The sequence below is a fragment of the Myripristis murdjan genome, chromosome 6 (genome assembly GCF_902150065.1).
Source record: "Myripristis murdjan chromosome 6, fMyrMur1.1, whole genome shotgun sequence".
NCBI classification, from domain to species: Eukaryota; Metazoa; Chordata; class Actinopteri; order Holocentriformes; family Holocentridae; genus Myripristis; species Myripristis murdjan.
In genome coordinates, this window is record NC_043985.1 from 24,763,540 (window position 1) to 24,780,352 (window position 16,813).

Sequence of the window (16,813 nt, forward strand, 5' to 3'; positions counted from 1 at the left end):
GTGAAATAAGAGATGCTGAACTCTGGTATCTGAACCAATTCAGCTATCAAGTAAAAACTGTACAAATTATTTTGATCGTTTTCGCATCATAAAAAGGAAAAAAAAAAAAAAATGCATTCAGTGCGATGGATTACAGTAATGTAGCAAATCAGACATGGACCTGAAGCAGCCATGAATTCATGTAACTACCTTTAAACAAGCACCCCAAGCAGCATTTTAGTGTGCTTTCTTTTGACCTTGGGTGAAAAACCATTTGCCAGGGGATGAGATCAATAAAACAGTGCGATAAAAATAACCAAAGCATGCTAAGACGGTTTAACTCTCCATCTAGTCTCCAGATGTGGTAGAAACCAGAGGAACCATAAAACAGCGATGGATTATTGATGGCAGGCATGCTGTTATATCATTTTTAAAGGCGGCAACAGGAGAGATATTGATATCAGGTGAATTATTTACTGAGGGAGTCAGATCTGTGCAGCAGCAGTATGTATCAGTGCCTGAAGAGACGCCACAGTGGTTCACAGGACCCAGTGCTTGTATGGGGTGGAACATGGTCAGAAAACATATTAAATAAGAGTTTGCAGTGCCTTGTCGCACCTCTGCCCTTTGGACCAGAACCAAAGCTTTATGGCACTTGATGCTGTCGCTCTGTCCTGAAAACATCTTTGCTTGTGTTAAAAAAAAAAAAAAATCTCATATGTATTCCCATTGCAATTAAAGATAAAAAAAAATAATGATAAGGAATCAAAATTAGATGAATGGGTGTAGTATAGGGAACAAATTGCACATATACGTTCTCAACACACAGCTCTGCATTTGGAGAGTACAGGATCAATGATCTTGGCAAATCAAAGCATAGACAGCAACTCAATGAATATGCCTCAAAGCTGTTTTTTTTTTTTTCTTTTTTTCTGTAAACTCTAGGATTCATTTTTCTTGTGCTTTCTATTTTGTAGTCACAGGCTGTAAAGAAGAGCTGCAGCAAGTCGATGAATCTTCTGTTTCACAGATTTAAAAAACAAAACAGAGCCAAAAAAAAAAAAAAAAAAAGGCCTGAGTCACGATTAGCCTCATAGAAAGCAATTGCACAGCTTGAGGTTAAGTTTCCACCAAAGTCTGAAGCCTTGCAGTCACAGAGAGCCGAAAGAAGGTTAGCAGCTTAACTACAAAAACAAATAAACTGTACAAAATAAATTGTGCAAAAGGCCGTGTTAAGTTGAAGACAAAGTCCTGAACTTAATATGACCTTCAGATGAATTCGAAAATGTGCCACATACATAAACTGCCATGCACTATACTGGGAGGTCAGAGTTGGCCACATGGGGATTCAGACTCTGCATCATTGGACTGTATGTGACTGTGCCACTGGGGATACATGGTTTTCCACACACCTTCATACAGCTTGAGGAAATGACATCACATGTGCCAAACTGGTTTTTTTTTTTTTTTTTTTTCTCCAAATTATGTGCAGTAAGATATGTAATATTACTGTGGACTCACTGTTTGACCGATCTGAACTCCAGTTGGAAAACTTGATATCTGTGGTATCTATATCTGTGTCAGTTTTATCATTTGGGAGAACAGTTTTGGAGATGTAGACATTCACTGATTTTGCATAATTTGAAAAATACAGAATAATGGACTTGCAGTGAGGCAAACATTTCAGTTCTCGAGAACCAGTGGTGTAATTTTATGTAATGATTTTTTTTTCTTTATGTTTGGATGTGAAATCTTTATTTAGCCAGGAGATGTCTAGTACATGAAGTTTGAACAACATTTGTAGGTGTAACGGTTTTGCTCCTAATGCTAAAGAGTAGACTTGGACCGGGGAATCCAGCCATGGGCCTGAAGGCACACATGTGATTATAGTGTCGCAGTATGGCCCAATTAGTATAATTGTGCTTGCCTGAGAAGTATGTAAGATATGCAACCTATGTTATCAGTTTTGTAGCTGTAGCTCTTAAGGCTTCAGAGATCCACACACTTTTAGCAGAGGAGAAAGAAAGAAAGAAAGAAAGAAAGCAAAAAGTAACAAAAAAAAAAAAAAGTTAGATAGAGAAAGAATTTCTGATCTTTTTTTTTTTTTTTTTTTTGAGTAGGCAGCCTGACTGTGCTGTTCCCACAAGGCCACAGTTATCAATGCATTTCCCAGAGATCATTTTGTAATCAAACGTCACCTGCATGAACTCACTTAACCATCACTCCAACCCTTGGATAAACAGCCTATTAATGCTACATTTTCAGGCAACACATGTGCCACTGTATCGCTGCTTTTATCTATCCACTTCCAGCACGATTTCTAGCAAAGGATCAGTTAATTTTATTACAGGGACAGTGACTTAGGGACTCAGTTTTGTCCATATGTATTGTCAATTTGGTTTGTGATTATCTATTCTTGCCTGTATCTTTGCTATGAAGTCCGGCAACCAGAAATAAAAAGACAACAGCTAAAGTGGGCAAGGCACATACAGTGGATATATTTTCTGTGAAACATTGTGAACAGCTTCTTTGTCATGTCCACACATTTCTCGGTGGCATTCGTAGCTGTAGTAACTGTAGCTCTGCCTGCAGTTTTCCTGTTGTGCTGTCATGAGCAGGTGAGGCTGCTGGTGTTATTGTGTCATAATTTTACAGTTATCTTCCTGATGTTCCTGGCCTGTTTCTCGTCCACATGTTACCCTGGTAATCACTGTAAAACATCCCATCTCTGATTGGCCTACCAGAGCGGCACTCTCAGCTGTCACTTCTTGTTTGGAAATGAGAGGATGTTCATGCCCACGGACAGGACAAGATATGATTGGAATAACACTGGTGTTCCCCAAGCCCCCACAAATGTCCATCTTGACAGCGACCACAGAATGGTTGCTGGGATTTTGTTGAAATGGAGACAAGCCATTTTTGGACACAGTGGGCGACCCAGCATCTTTTGGTTTCTACTCAATTTAGTGAAAAAGAGCACATGCAATTATTGTTCAAGAGAGAGAGAGAGAGAGATACTGTTTAAAATTACTTTTACACGGTTACAAGTGCTATTACCTTGCTAAATTACATTTAAAAGGTAAAATTATCAGTGTACTTACTAGAGTAAAAGTAAGAAATCGGTCCTTTTAACATGTACAGAGACTAAAGTTTTGATCATTACATCACTTTAAATGGCTCCACAATTGGCCATCTTACATTGGCCTCGTTTCTAGATGCTTACTGAGAACCGGCAAAACTGAATGAATGTGATTTAAAGTGGAGCTAAGTATAATACTTCAGCAAAGGAACATTTCTGACTTTAAAAACACTCAAGAAAAAGTACAGGTACCATAAGTGACTAAATTACAGTAACTGGAGTAAATGTAATTACTTCCATGCTTGGCGAGATCACTGGATAGCACAGGGAGAGAAATAAATGAGTTTTGCATATTTATAGCACAACCAGGTTGAAAAGTCAGGGGCCAACAATTGAATCCTGCCAGCATTATGAGTCTGGTCCCTCTTATAAATGTCATTCATTTTCAAACAATAAGCTTCCTCTATTTGATAAACTGATTAAAGTTATTTTTAGTGTATGTAATCTCTTTCACTGCAAAGTTTTGGTCTGCTGAGTGCCTTTGCTGTGCGTTTTTAAAAATAACATCTGCATGGAGACAAGGTGTCAGAGTCTAGACTATCACCCGGGCTTGACATTTGTATTTTGTATATTTGTATCGGTGTGTATCAAAGAACCCAGGTTTGTCCATATTCCCTGTCCATGATTCCTATTCACGTTTTTGGATGAACACGGGGAACTTATTGAACACAGGCGGTGACAAGCTTTCTCCAAAGGGCAACTACCCCGTGACTTTGATTAATCAGTCTCATTGGAATGATGTCACATGTTCTTTATTTTCTCATACAGTGTGCAAGCAGAACAGATGGTATCTGGGAGTAACATACTCTCATTAGGAGGTCCAGAATCTGCATATCTGAGAGGGGAAATGAGAGAAAAAGAGGAGGGGGGCAAAATCCTCTGAGTTTTGGCACAGATCAACTCTCTGACCTTCTGTCCAGTCTGCTGGCCGACAGGAATAAAAGGATGGAGCAGGGAAGAGAAACTGACAGCCTCTCAGGAGCAGGGAGCTCCAGATCTGAGACGGCCCAATCAGTAATCACTGATATGTTGCTTTCACCTTTTACAGGGCCTTGCCTAGCGGAGAAAATCAATGATCAAGAATATTCTCCATACAAATACTGTACAAAGGTTGCATGTCTACTGTAACTACATTCTTAATCATCATTGCTACCCTTTAGGTGTGTGTGTTCATGTAGGTGTGTGTTTGTGTGTGTGTGCATATGTGCATGTGTGTGTATAAGCAGGTGGGTAGAGGAGGGCCCTGCTATGACAGCATTGAGTAGGCCAGGGCGGATGACATAGTGCCGAGACCATGCCTGATAAAGGAACAAATTCTCAACTATGCACACTCAATAATTTCAGTCAAATATGATTAATGAGTCCATTACCATAAAAAATGGAAAACGCATCAAATTAGACTGCAGTGTGTACCCACCGGCATGCTAAACATAAAAAGGTCAAATTTCAGTGATTAATTCCAAGCTTGACAGAAACATCACTGTAAAGACATGAAAAAATTATGTCTCCCTTCATCTCAGCATGGTTTGCAGCTCAGATTTTGCCTTTGGTGTCGACGTGTTTGTTTGTACATTTGTATGTGAGTGTGTTTCTTTTGCTTCTCCACCAATGAGAATGTGTTGGCCTTTCGCCCACCCAAAGCAGCCTGGCAGCCAAATGACACGGCATGCACCTTGACTGACAGGTGTCAAAATAGGAAGACGATTGTCCGTGCCAATCACTTTCTCTGTTTCAAATCCATTGCTTCCCTTACAGCATGTTAACCTGCTGTTTCCTGCGTTGACAAGTAACTGCAATGATGAAATGGATACATGAATGAAATATGGCAGTCACTGTCACTGCGCTGTGAATAATGTATACCATCATATATTAACTATATTAAAAGTAATTCATCTGAATGGTTCACATGGTAACTGACAGCGTTCTCGTAGATGCAATGGCAACTTGATCTTTATTCTGTTCGTGTCCTAAAATACTTATTTCTGGTCGTAATTCCACATCTTTGGATCTGGTCTTTCTGCTCCACTTTGTTCTTGTGTCAATCAATCTTGCTTAGAGCTGCACAGGCATCCTTGCTACCTGTTTCGCTGTACCTGCAACAAGGGAGTTATTAGCTGCCCCCCAAGTTGAGTGTGCTCGATTAGCCAGTCTTTACGCCCTCGAGTTTGACCCTCACAGTTAACTAAGGAACTCTGGGGAAGGATTAAGCCATACCTGTCTCAGGCTGCTCATCCTCTAATTCCCACTCAATTCCATTTCCAGTGCTGCTCTACTTAAGACTTCGCTATGAATTAGAATAAAGGGGTAGAACTTGATGGAGGAAGAAAGAGGTTGGAGGTAAAAACACTGGAAATTATTTATGACGACTATAGGTTGGCGGAGTGAGCAAGAATAATAATAATAATAATAAAAAAAAAGTATAAAAGCTTTTTCTTGAAGTGGATATTCTAATGAAATGTTCAAGGGAACCTGGAATAGCTTTTTGGATTGTATGAACGTAGCCTTCTTAAACCAAGGGCCATGAGTCAAATGTGTATTTATTCTTTTCTTTCAGTTTTTCTTTTCCTTTCTCACTGAATAATTTTTAGTGACACTAGCATCTTGATCTCTTCATATCCTGTATGAAGCAAAGAGAGTTCAGGCAGAGCTTCAACACTCGGGGCTCTATTTTCTTGGAGAAGCATTAGACGTTAAAACCCGGCGATATCGCCTCCGGGGTGTAGCCAGTTTTTTTCAATTTTTGACACCGGCATTACCTTGGTGTTAAGTGCTATCTCGGCATTATCCGGGGGAGAAGGAGTTGGCACAGGATTAAATGCCACAAGTAGGAGGAATACATTATTAACAGGTGGAGTTTGGGCAGGTTTCAGCAAAGGCCAATCAATTCAGCTTTTCTGATTCCTGTTAAAAACAGTGCACTCCACGCTACATGACACACGCTGGCATTTTCTAATGGAGGAGATCAGAATGGCTTCTCTCAGCTTCTTCTCTTCTCTGCATGTGCAGTCCATACAGAAAAGACCTATATGACTATACAGCACCTAAACATGAATATATTCTGCACAGATGTGTCACCAGTATGTCCCTTTGTACAGTGAATTTACATTTCTGAGGATGGTTTCAACTGGGTCACCGTGTTTTCTGTGCATAATGATGCTGATGTGTGATTTTTGTTCACACAATAACACTGCACGTACAGGAAAAAAACAAAAAAACAAAAAAACAGAATAATGATAAACACTGATTCTATCATTTTGTTGGTTATCTGTAATTTATTTTCCTTATATGATTTCCTTACATGAAGCGCTTGAATTCAGCTCATCATTACCATATTAAAATGAGCAGATAGTGCCACAATTTGAATTTACACACACAAATGCACACTTGTTTTCTGCCTCGCCATTGTCAGCCATTCATTGCAGCTATGGGCCTTTATCTATTGGGGAAAAAAAAGAAAGTAATGAAAAAAAAGGAGATGATGCATGTATGATGTCTTTGGATGAGGATGTGGAGAGAATGCTAATGATGGTTTCTGTTGTATAAAGTTCAAGGTATAGCCAACCAGTTTGGTGTGTAAAAAAACAAAACAAAACAAAACAAAACACAACAAAAAACAAAGACGTCTGTATATGTCTGAAAGAGCTGCTGTGAGTTTACCTCCATTTATTCTAGGTATTCACATTAGGTTACATGTGCACATTTGCACAGCACTTTGAAAACGCACATCACCTCCCTCAGTTTGTACGGAACGGCATTCCAGTCCTGTTGCTTTCTGATGGTTATAGAAATTAAATCAACCAAGCAAGAAAGTATATCATTAATGAAGGGAGGCATGTGATTTTGTTGAGGTGTTTGCCACCACGCCTCCATCAACTAACAGCAGGAAAATAGCACAGTGCACATCGCCTTCCCTAACAGCTGCTTTTGGCTGGCAAAGGCAAAGGTGGTAACCAAAGTGGCACCAAAATTGCACAGTGCCGCTGATCTGCATAAGAAATGCGCCCAGCTGTGCCATTCCACCCATCCTGACGCTGGCGAGTTCATTTTAGACCATGAAAATCCCAAACTGGTGAAAATGGCCAAAACTGGTTTAATGCTGAGCGCAATGTGCAACTCACCCAGCTTTAAGCCTGGTTAGCGCCTAACGCCTGGTTAGCACTGGCTCAAAAATAGAACCCTCAGAGTTTTACAAAGAGTGCCATATCATATTTAAAAGTTCCATATCAACCACACAACCCACCCCCTTCCCCTTTCATGAGCCAGCAGCCTTAGCTTCTGTACTTGTTGCTTTTCAGACCCTACATCCTCCGGAGAGAAGCAATGGAGTGGCTCCATGCCTCAGGACCTTACAGTGAGAAAGTGGCTGTGCAAAACCTTGGTGGCTAGAATCTGACTCATCCTGTGCAACAACCACAAACCTCAAGTTCATGCAGGTAGACTTCTGAGAGTCAGAAGCTTTGGAGGCAGCAGGCCAAAGTATAAACACTTGATGCTGGCAGCAGGAGAAAAAGCAGACTCCAGGAATGCCTCTTTCTGCAGCTGTGGAGGTCAAAGGAGAGTTGCTTTTATCTCTGTAGCAGCGCTCACTGTACTGTAAATAAACAACCAAAGGTGGAGGCAGCAGGCAGTTTAGCCAGGATTGATAGCTTTCTTTGGTACGACTACTTATACATGCATATATATATATATATATATATATTTTTTTATTTTTTTTTTTTTTTAAGTGAAAAGAAACACATGGGAAGGGCATTAATATAAGCACACCACAAAGTTAATTGTATCAAGTCAGCCATGAGTGTACACAGTATCTACTAATTTCCATAATATCTTGCATTACAAGATTGGATCCCTACTGTGGCCCAGCATTGACACCCACTGGCATGAAATGGATCTCACCCCAATTCCCCCTGGTCAGTGGATTAGCCAATAATATCTGGACCATGAGTAGAACAATAGGAAAGTGCCTACTGAGCTATCTCAGTAGGGAAAAAAATGTTAGAAAATGAGATGACATTTTATAAAGTATAGCAGTTATTGGTGCATTGCAAAGGTCAATGCATGCTTCATATGCATGTTTCATATACCCTTCTTAGTGTGCTCTGCTTTTTTTTTTTTTTCTTCTATCACCATGGATATTGTGCTGTCCTAGGAGGAAAACATACCCAGATCCCAACACAACCATTTCTAATGAAGAAATGAAAAAAAAAAAAAAAAAAAAAAAAAAAATAACACCTGGAAGTAGCAAGGGCTGTGCAATGTGTGTGTAAAATGGCAGTGTGTTATATGAAACGTATAGTCTGTTATTCAAACGTAACAAACCTCATAATGTATTCACTGGCCAATCAGAATTGAGTTTCAGTGTAGCCATGTAATAGAAAACAATGACAAAATCAGCGAGAACTGTAAGATTTAACATCCCATGTTTTAAGTACATAATATTTGGCTTGCAAAGCTTTGCATGGTCATTTGAAAGAAAGAAAGAAAAAAAAAAAACAGCTGAAAATCACAAAGTCGGGACTTGGCAGAGAAACAGACATACAGACAGATAGACAGATAGATTCTATACAACCAATCAGTACAAAAGCAAAGTTGTGGATCTTTGCAAAAGCATGACACCGGTTGCTCAAAATTTAATCTAGGTGTCCGCATTGGATAATGTGCATGTAACTGTCAGTCACTTTAAAAAAAAATTGCACCACATCCTTTAAATTAGAAGCCACAGATGGAACAATATAGCAGTCCCTGCCGCCTCCAGATGGCTATAGGGACTTAATCAACCATCAGAGGCTGTCTAACAACGTACAAGCAGCTGTGCAGGACAGGTACTGCTAACAATCAGTCCCTAAAGGACCGTATCAGTGATTTTCAATGTTTGGCCAATTTACAATTTACCCACATTTAACGCTGCACCAATTTACAAATCATGTGGGGGGTACTGAAGTTTTTGATTTTAAACACCCACCTTATGATGGTATGATTCTGTGGCTAACAATATTGTTGGTATTAATAAACCACAGAAGTAATAATTTGCTGTGTAAAGCAAATGTTTCACCAGGGACTACTTTCTGGTGAAGAGACCGTTTCACTCCGCCCAATTTCAATCAATTCAAGTCATCAAAACACAACAGTGCTGCTGCTTTCGTGAAAACTAATGTGGACGACTTGATTACGGTGATGGAAATTGAATGAAATTGAAGAAAATTAATGTTCATATTGTTGTGGGATGAATGGAAACTAATGGCCGGAATACAAGAGAGGAAAACTGGTGCTGATGCTCTAAAATATGACACAGATTTAATGCTGGCCCAATAGCAACACTAAAATTAAGTCTTTATTTTATTTATTCATTTTTTTTTACTTCAACCGGGGAGTACAAGTTAGAGACATACAATTTCCACAAACCTAGTCTATCAGATTTGACAGCAGAATCATTGAAAAATTTATGGGAAAAAAATTCAAATGTCCTCTTTCTCTTTTGAAAAAAAAAAAAAAAAAAAAAAATCTTAATTTGACTCTGTAATTTTTAATTAACAGCAAACCCCTTCAGCCTGACACCTCCAGATATAAACACCCCAGCTGAACAGAGTTAATCCAAGATTTATCTGACCATCTGGAAATTTTTACTCCCAAATATGGCAAATCTAGCTCTCATGCTTGGGCATCCATTGTTGTTGTCATTCCAAAGAAAATTTGCAGTTTAATTTCTAAAGTCCAGTCTTTCGTGGCCACTGCAGCACATCTCCAGGGACATGATTTCAAATAATCATCTAGTCTTAAATTATGCAGAGATCAAAAATTATTTGTGCATCTCATCTAATTACAATGTACATTTTTTTTTTTTTTTTTTCAGTGAAGTCATTCCTTTTTTCTGGAGTGTTATTCTACTCTAACCAAAGTGTGATGAGAATTTTTTCTTAAGCAGGGAACATCTGCTACAATATTTGATGCAAGAGGAGACAATATTTTTCATTTTGTTATTTGTGTGTCATGTAGATTTTGTAATTATTACTAGTAAATTTAAATTCAACACTCTCCCTGCTCTATCACAATATTTAAGAGAAATTAGAGAGAGTTATTCAGTTAGTCCTCGGGCTGTCTTCACAGGTGTTCTCATTTAGGATTTAGGAGACAGTAATATAATTTCCAGATTTGTGTGGTACTCACTGTCATAATTTGTGGTATTTTGCCAAAAATCTATGAAGACATTTAAGCAATATCATTACACTTAAGGTCGTGCTGCTATCCCTTACGAAACAAAAATTACAATACAATACATTTCCATATATGGGAACTAGTCTTTATATTTTCCAATATATTGCAATATCTGAAGTGCGCAATTACTTATGTATTATTCCATGTATTAAAATATATTGATCCAATACATATATAAATATATTGCATTATATATGTTTCACCAATATATTATTCCATGTATTGCTAAGACATTTTCAAATACATAACATATACATTTATTGTAATTCCATATATTAAATGTAATATATTGTAATATATTGTGATATATTTCATGTAATATATTGGTAAACATATTTTCTTTCCATACGGGATACTGAATATCAGCACGGCGGTAGTGCTTTATCCAACAGTTCTACCAACAAAACTATGTATCAAATAATGGTAATAAGACAACTGACTATGATTCATTTATTTAATTAATCATTTTCTTGGCTTACAAATAGTTCCGTCAGAATTCAAGCTTCAGCTGGACTGAACATGAACAATTTGCCAACTGTAAGCCAGCTCGACATGAGGTTTCCATCACCGTATCCACACATGGTACAAGAAAGCCACCCATAATGCAGTGCTTCCTAACCTTCATATCAACCATAGCCCTAATCATAACCACAGCCTCGGAGGCAGCGCTGCCTTCCAGTCAACGGTGAGGGCAAAAAAAACAAAGAGAGCAGCAGTATCCAGGCGTCTTCCGTCTCCTTCTTCTGACAACGATTCATAATTTCACTCCAATTTTGTTTATGGCAACGCGTCCTTGTTTGTGCCGTCGAAGTGCAAAGCTTGTTACAATGTGGATCACCGCAGTTCATGTAATTAATGGCTATTACAGAGCACTTGTGCAGGGGAGTGATACATACAGTAACAGGAAAATGTCAGAGTGCTGTTAAAATGTACATCGGCACTTGTGGAATACCGCTTGTCCAATCAAATCACTCAACTGGAACTAACTGCTGTGTAATACTGACACAGCGCACTACTGGTTACGTCCTAATCCACTGCCTTCCCAGTAAGAAAGTCACCACCATCAGCTAATAATCTACGTTTTACCAAGCGGCCTTCACTGTTTCCCTCCATTCATCCTCCCACTTACACTACATCTCCTTATTGTTACAGACCCTCTGCCTTTTTTTAAGAGAGAGATCAGAGCAACAAAGCTGTCCTGTAAATCCATCCATCCATTTGCCATTCCTGCTTATTTCTATTCAGGGTCACAGCGGGGTAGAGCCCATCCCAGCATGCTTTGCAGGAACAGTGAGGAGACACCCTGGAGAGTCTGCTCAGTCCACAGAGACAATGCACAAACAAACACATTCACACACATTTACACTTACAGTACGGGCGATTTAGAGTCATCGGTTCACCTCACCTGCCTGTTTATGGACTGTGGGAGGAAACCAGAGTATCTGGCGGAGTCATGCTGAAAACGCTTTACAGATATTATCGACAAGGTGTCTGATATTTTCCTCAAATCTATAACGAATTTGGATTGGTTTTCTTTGCCCCTCCCTGATCCATACAGCTGATTGATAATACTGTTTGTGGTCTGTCTGCTGGTAATTTATTTGTGAGCTCTGGGCTAGATACGATGAAATGCTCAAGAGGCTTGCCTGTCATATATATATATATATATATATATATATATATATATATATATATATATATATATATTGGAAGTAGAAGAAGAAGAAGACAAGGAAGAAAACAGAAAACTAATCTATGTTTGCTTTTATTTCCTGTATTATTTCCTCAGTAGTATAAGTACCACTACTGGTAGTAGTGGTAGTAGTTGTAGTAGTAGTAGTAGTACCAATAACAGTACATACTGGTGAAGTTATAATATTGTATTGCTATACTGGACATCCAGAAAATGGCCTGCAGAGAGATAATCTGATATGATCTAGCTCTACCTCAGCTCTCCATGGCCTTCTCATGTCTTTCCATTGACTTTCATGAATGTCTGGGAAAAAAAAAAAAAGTCCAGGCTTTTAGTTTGTCTGATGAAAAAGAAATTTGTCAAGGGAGCCTGAGAGATGACTCTTCCGCCCTAATTGCATAATTTTGATGGCTCTGATCTACTCTTCTGTGGTTTGTGTACTTTGTGCCTATGATTTTTATATCTGTACCCTCCATGGATGGGACAAGAAAAAATAATCTGAAAAAGGTTTGTTGTAATGGGGAAGTTTCATCCTCAAGCGACTTCACAAAATGATTCTTTCTTCCTCTAAAATATGAGTCAATCAGTGAATCTCACGACAACCTGTGTTAGCCGGCGACATGGGAGGGTCCATGAATTTTAAAGTTACATTAAATCTCTGCATCATGCTGCAAATGCAGAGAGCAGAATTGTGTCAGTCTATACAAGGAAGTGGAAAATATGGTTAATTTATATTGAAACTTAAGAAACAGTAAACATCCATTTAGTATAAAGCTTTTGAAACTACCCGATTTCACAGCCCTGTCTGCTCTTAATTACATTCTCATACAAATAAACTGCATTCTCAATTCAAGAGGAATGCTCTGTTGCAGATTCGTTTGTTGGTAATGTATCATAACAATGTTTTTAATCCCTTAGTCTGGAGTTTGGACCAGGACGCAGGCGGGGTGGCGAGTGGGTCAAACAACCGACTGTCATCCCAGGAAACCCGAGTTCACATCCAGTGTGAAGCGACAGTGGTCTTTGTCTGTTGAAAAAGTTATTACATAATCATAGCTGAGTTTTCCCTTAACTAAACAGATTTTTATGCTTTAACCTAACCTTTAACTAAACTGGGTAAAGTGCCAGCCTACATCATGTACAAGATATGTTGATTAGAAACACATTGGTGATCGGTGATAGGTCAGAAACAAACATAATCTGCAACAAAGAACATATTTCCCTTGAGACACAATTGAGAATGCACTTTAGTTGTATGGGATCAAGATATGTTGATTAAAAACGTAATCATGATTCATCAGAAACAAACATAATACGACAAAATACATTTCCCTCGAAATGTAATTAAAAATGCACTTTAGTTGTATGGAAACCTTTAGGAAACAGGATTGAGTTTCACTGCCTCTGTGCACCACAGCCAAGGGCGGATCATGTTATAAATTTTCACAAAAAACTATTCACGTATATAACAGTACATAGGTTTTATGTAGGCTAATAAATATTTTGGAGTTTATTGAGGATATTAGGTGAAATGGGCTGACCTGCTTAAGTTGTCTGCTCTGCTTCCTTGCACCCACCCACCCTCCGGGCCTGAATCCTTGCCAATTCTGCCAATACACATCCACCCTCCGGAGGGGAAATTAGCACTGAAATAACTTTGCAGCTGTCTGGAAGCAGAGGTTCACCATCGGGGGCTTATCTACCTCATCTCTAATCACATAAGCATACACTATTTACTCTTGCAGAACTACTTGTTGGCCTTACAGGAGTGAAGAGTTGCTGGGATATTACCGGGCAGCACTCTACATGCTTGACTCTCCATGAAAAAGCACACACACACACACACACACACACACATATACACCCCCCAAAAAATCTTCCAACAATCTAATCCAAAAGCATGGCCCTGCTGATTCTGTGTAAGTAAGAACATTTTTTGGAGGGCGGGGGGAAGGAGTGGTTGCAGGAGCTTTTGCTGACCACAACCTGCCTTCGTTATTATTTATTTATTTCCAAGTCATTGCTGGTTCATTCTGGTATTTTGACAGCCACCTTATTTGGAGCATGACAAGCTTTATTTAAATAGGCATGGCACAGGAATGCAAAAAAAAGTGCCCCAATTTCACCGTCTGAACAGATGTAATCGAACGATGTCAGCGGCACATACAAATGTGTTAGTGCTGCACTTTTTTTTTTTTTTTTTTTTTTTTCTGGCAAGCAGTAATATACAGCATGAGATTTTGTGGGCAAGCTCCAATTGAACAAAATGATAGTATTTGTGTGAAATGTGCTTGTCATGGCCAATATCTGCCACGTTCAATGGAGAACAACTGGCCTGTTTCAGGTTCCATTGCTCCTGTGATATTACACATTTGCCAGGTGTAATGGCACGCGTTCATAGATGCACACAGCACAGCATGAAGCCACACACTGCAGTGGGAGGCCTTTGAATCCCAGCACGGCCAAAGGCTTACACTGACCTGTTTGGAAGTCCTCTGATTTATTGGCTTTACAATAAAGGATTTTTTTTTTTTTTTTTTTTTTTTTTTTACTTTAGGAAATAGCAAATGACTGCATATACTGTGCTATAGTATACTATAAGGTATACATATTTAAATGTATAGAAATGTACATTTATTTTTTTTCACAAAGTTTTACAGTGTTTTTATTGGATGGTTTTTAGAACACTCGTGCAAACATTTTTGAAAACAGAATCTGCTTATTTGGCAGTGGTGCAAGCTAGCAAGTGCATTTTCTTGTTATAGACACCTCGGGAATGCATTACGAGTGGCTCTGTACCTACTCCAGAAATAATGTATCCAGTCGTGTTTCATGGATAATTACTCCCTGTGTGAGTGCTAGTGAAGCCCTGGCCTGTGTGTGTGGCATCCTCCCTTGTCCCTGCTGAACACTTTGCCATTACTACAATTACTTTGTGTGTAATGGCCTCTCAGAAGTATTTGAATTCAGTACTTTTGCTCTTGCCTTTATTTATTTTTCCTGGGTCTTGTTCAATCTGGTAACTGAATGTCCAAAACTAACTTTTGATGCTGAATTCAAAGGGATCCTGAGACAAACTATAAGCCTCATCTACAGGGGGAACAAATTCATGCCTCTGTGATGGGTCCTGAAAGGTTGATGAAGAGTCTTTCTAAAATTGGTTGCACACAATCTCTCACCTATTTTTGTCTGACCATATGTTACAAATTGTGATCTAAAAGTGGCAAGGAAATTTTGGCCACACCAATACACAATATGTTCAACTGATTAAGGAACTGTGTCACTTTTTCCATGAAACCTTGTGTTAAGGGTAGCCTGCGCTGATGAATTGTTATAATTACTGTCGCACGAGAACTACTCAGACCCAGTGAACTGCTTTGTATTGGTATGCTTCATTAATTCCCCTTGAAGCACAAAGAAAATCACTGGGAATGCCGGTTGCAACAGCTATAATTGCTATTCATTTTACTGCTGCAATTTTATTTCGATTTTATTAGGATTTCACAGTAATATACTTACATCAAAAACATGAATGTGAACTATCTTGGTAGACCGTTAAGGTCACTGAAAGGAAATCGGTCGAGAATATAAGACAAACTCGCATCACTTTTCATTTAGAAGAGCATCACTCCTGAAGCATTTTAAATCATTATTAAGATTTAAAGACCATTTTGAGCAATTTTGCTCACCTTGAAATAGAGTTATCTGGATGCTAGACAAGGATACTGCCTTTGGTCTGTCCTCCAAACAGCTTCAAATACATAGCTGAGAAAGCTTTTTTATTTATTTATTTATTTATTTATTTATTTATTGAGAGATGAGTCAGCAGTGGTCACACACACCAAAAAAGAGCAATTATATACTAAGTGTGTGAAACATGGCAGCACTGCAGTTTTTGCATAGTCCATATGGTTAAGATACATATTAATGTTAAGAAATTACAAAGGTACAGAAATACCAAAGAGCCATACAGCAAGCTGTGGTAAAAGGTTTATATATATATATATATATATTTTGATTTTAAAAGTTGTTGCACGTGAATTTATTGTTGCATAAGAATTTCCAGCGGCAGTGTGTCCACGTGTTTTGAAGGGCAGGTGTTAGACACAGTATCCCATCACTCTCAGACCATCTCTGACCGATTTCAACTATAGAATGCATAAGTTCAGCGAGGAGCAGAGCAGAGCATTGACACCAGAGCTAAGCAAACGGACAGCCAGCTCATTATCCTGCAACAACCAAAGTCTGTATTTGAATTCCAAACGTTTCCTGTTTCTGTTTTTCTCTTTGCCTTGTTGATCTTTCACTGATGGATGTGGGAAATCACCCCAGGGAATTGGAGACATTTTGGTTTAATTGCGTGTGATTGGCAGATAGAGTGTTGATTTCCTCTTCTGTCTGTCTGGTTTTGGGGTTTCAGAGAGTGAGGGCCCATACAAAGTAACTGTGAGCAACCTAATCCAAAGACGTGATGAATAATGTCGGCTGATGTGACCCAAATTACATGAAGTTGGACTTAAAAATAAAAAAAAATGCCAGTATAGTGGCAGGCTGATGTTAATTTGCAGATCCTGGACTCAACTACACATTCTTAATATAAAGAAATTCCTACTTTTACCAGAATCTGTGTTTTTACAGAAGCAAATCAAGCTGTTTAATACAAACACTTGCTCCTCAAATACATACAGATACAGTACGCTTAGACTACTGGAGTCTTTTCCAAGTTTGCACCCGGATGCTGAAGAGCCCATAAAATTGAATTGATTCATGTAATGTATGTGATCTTCTAC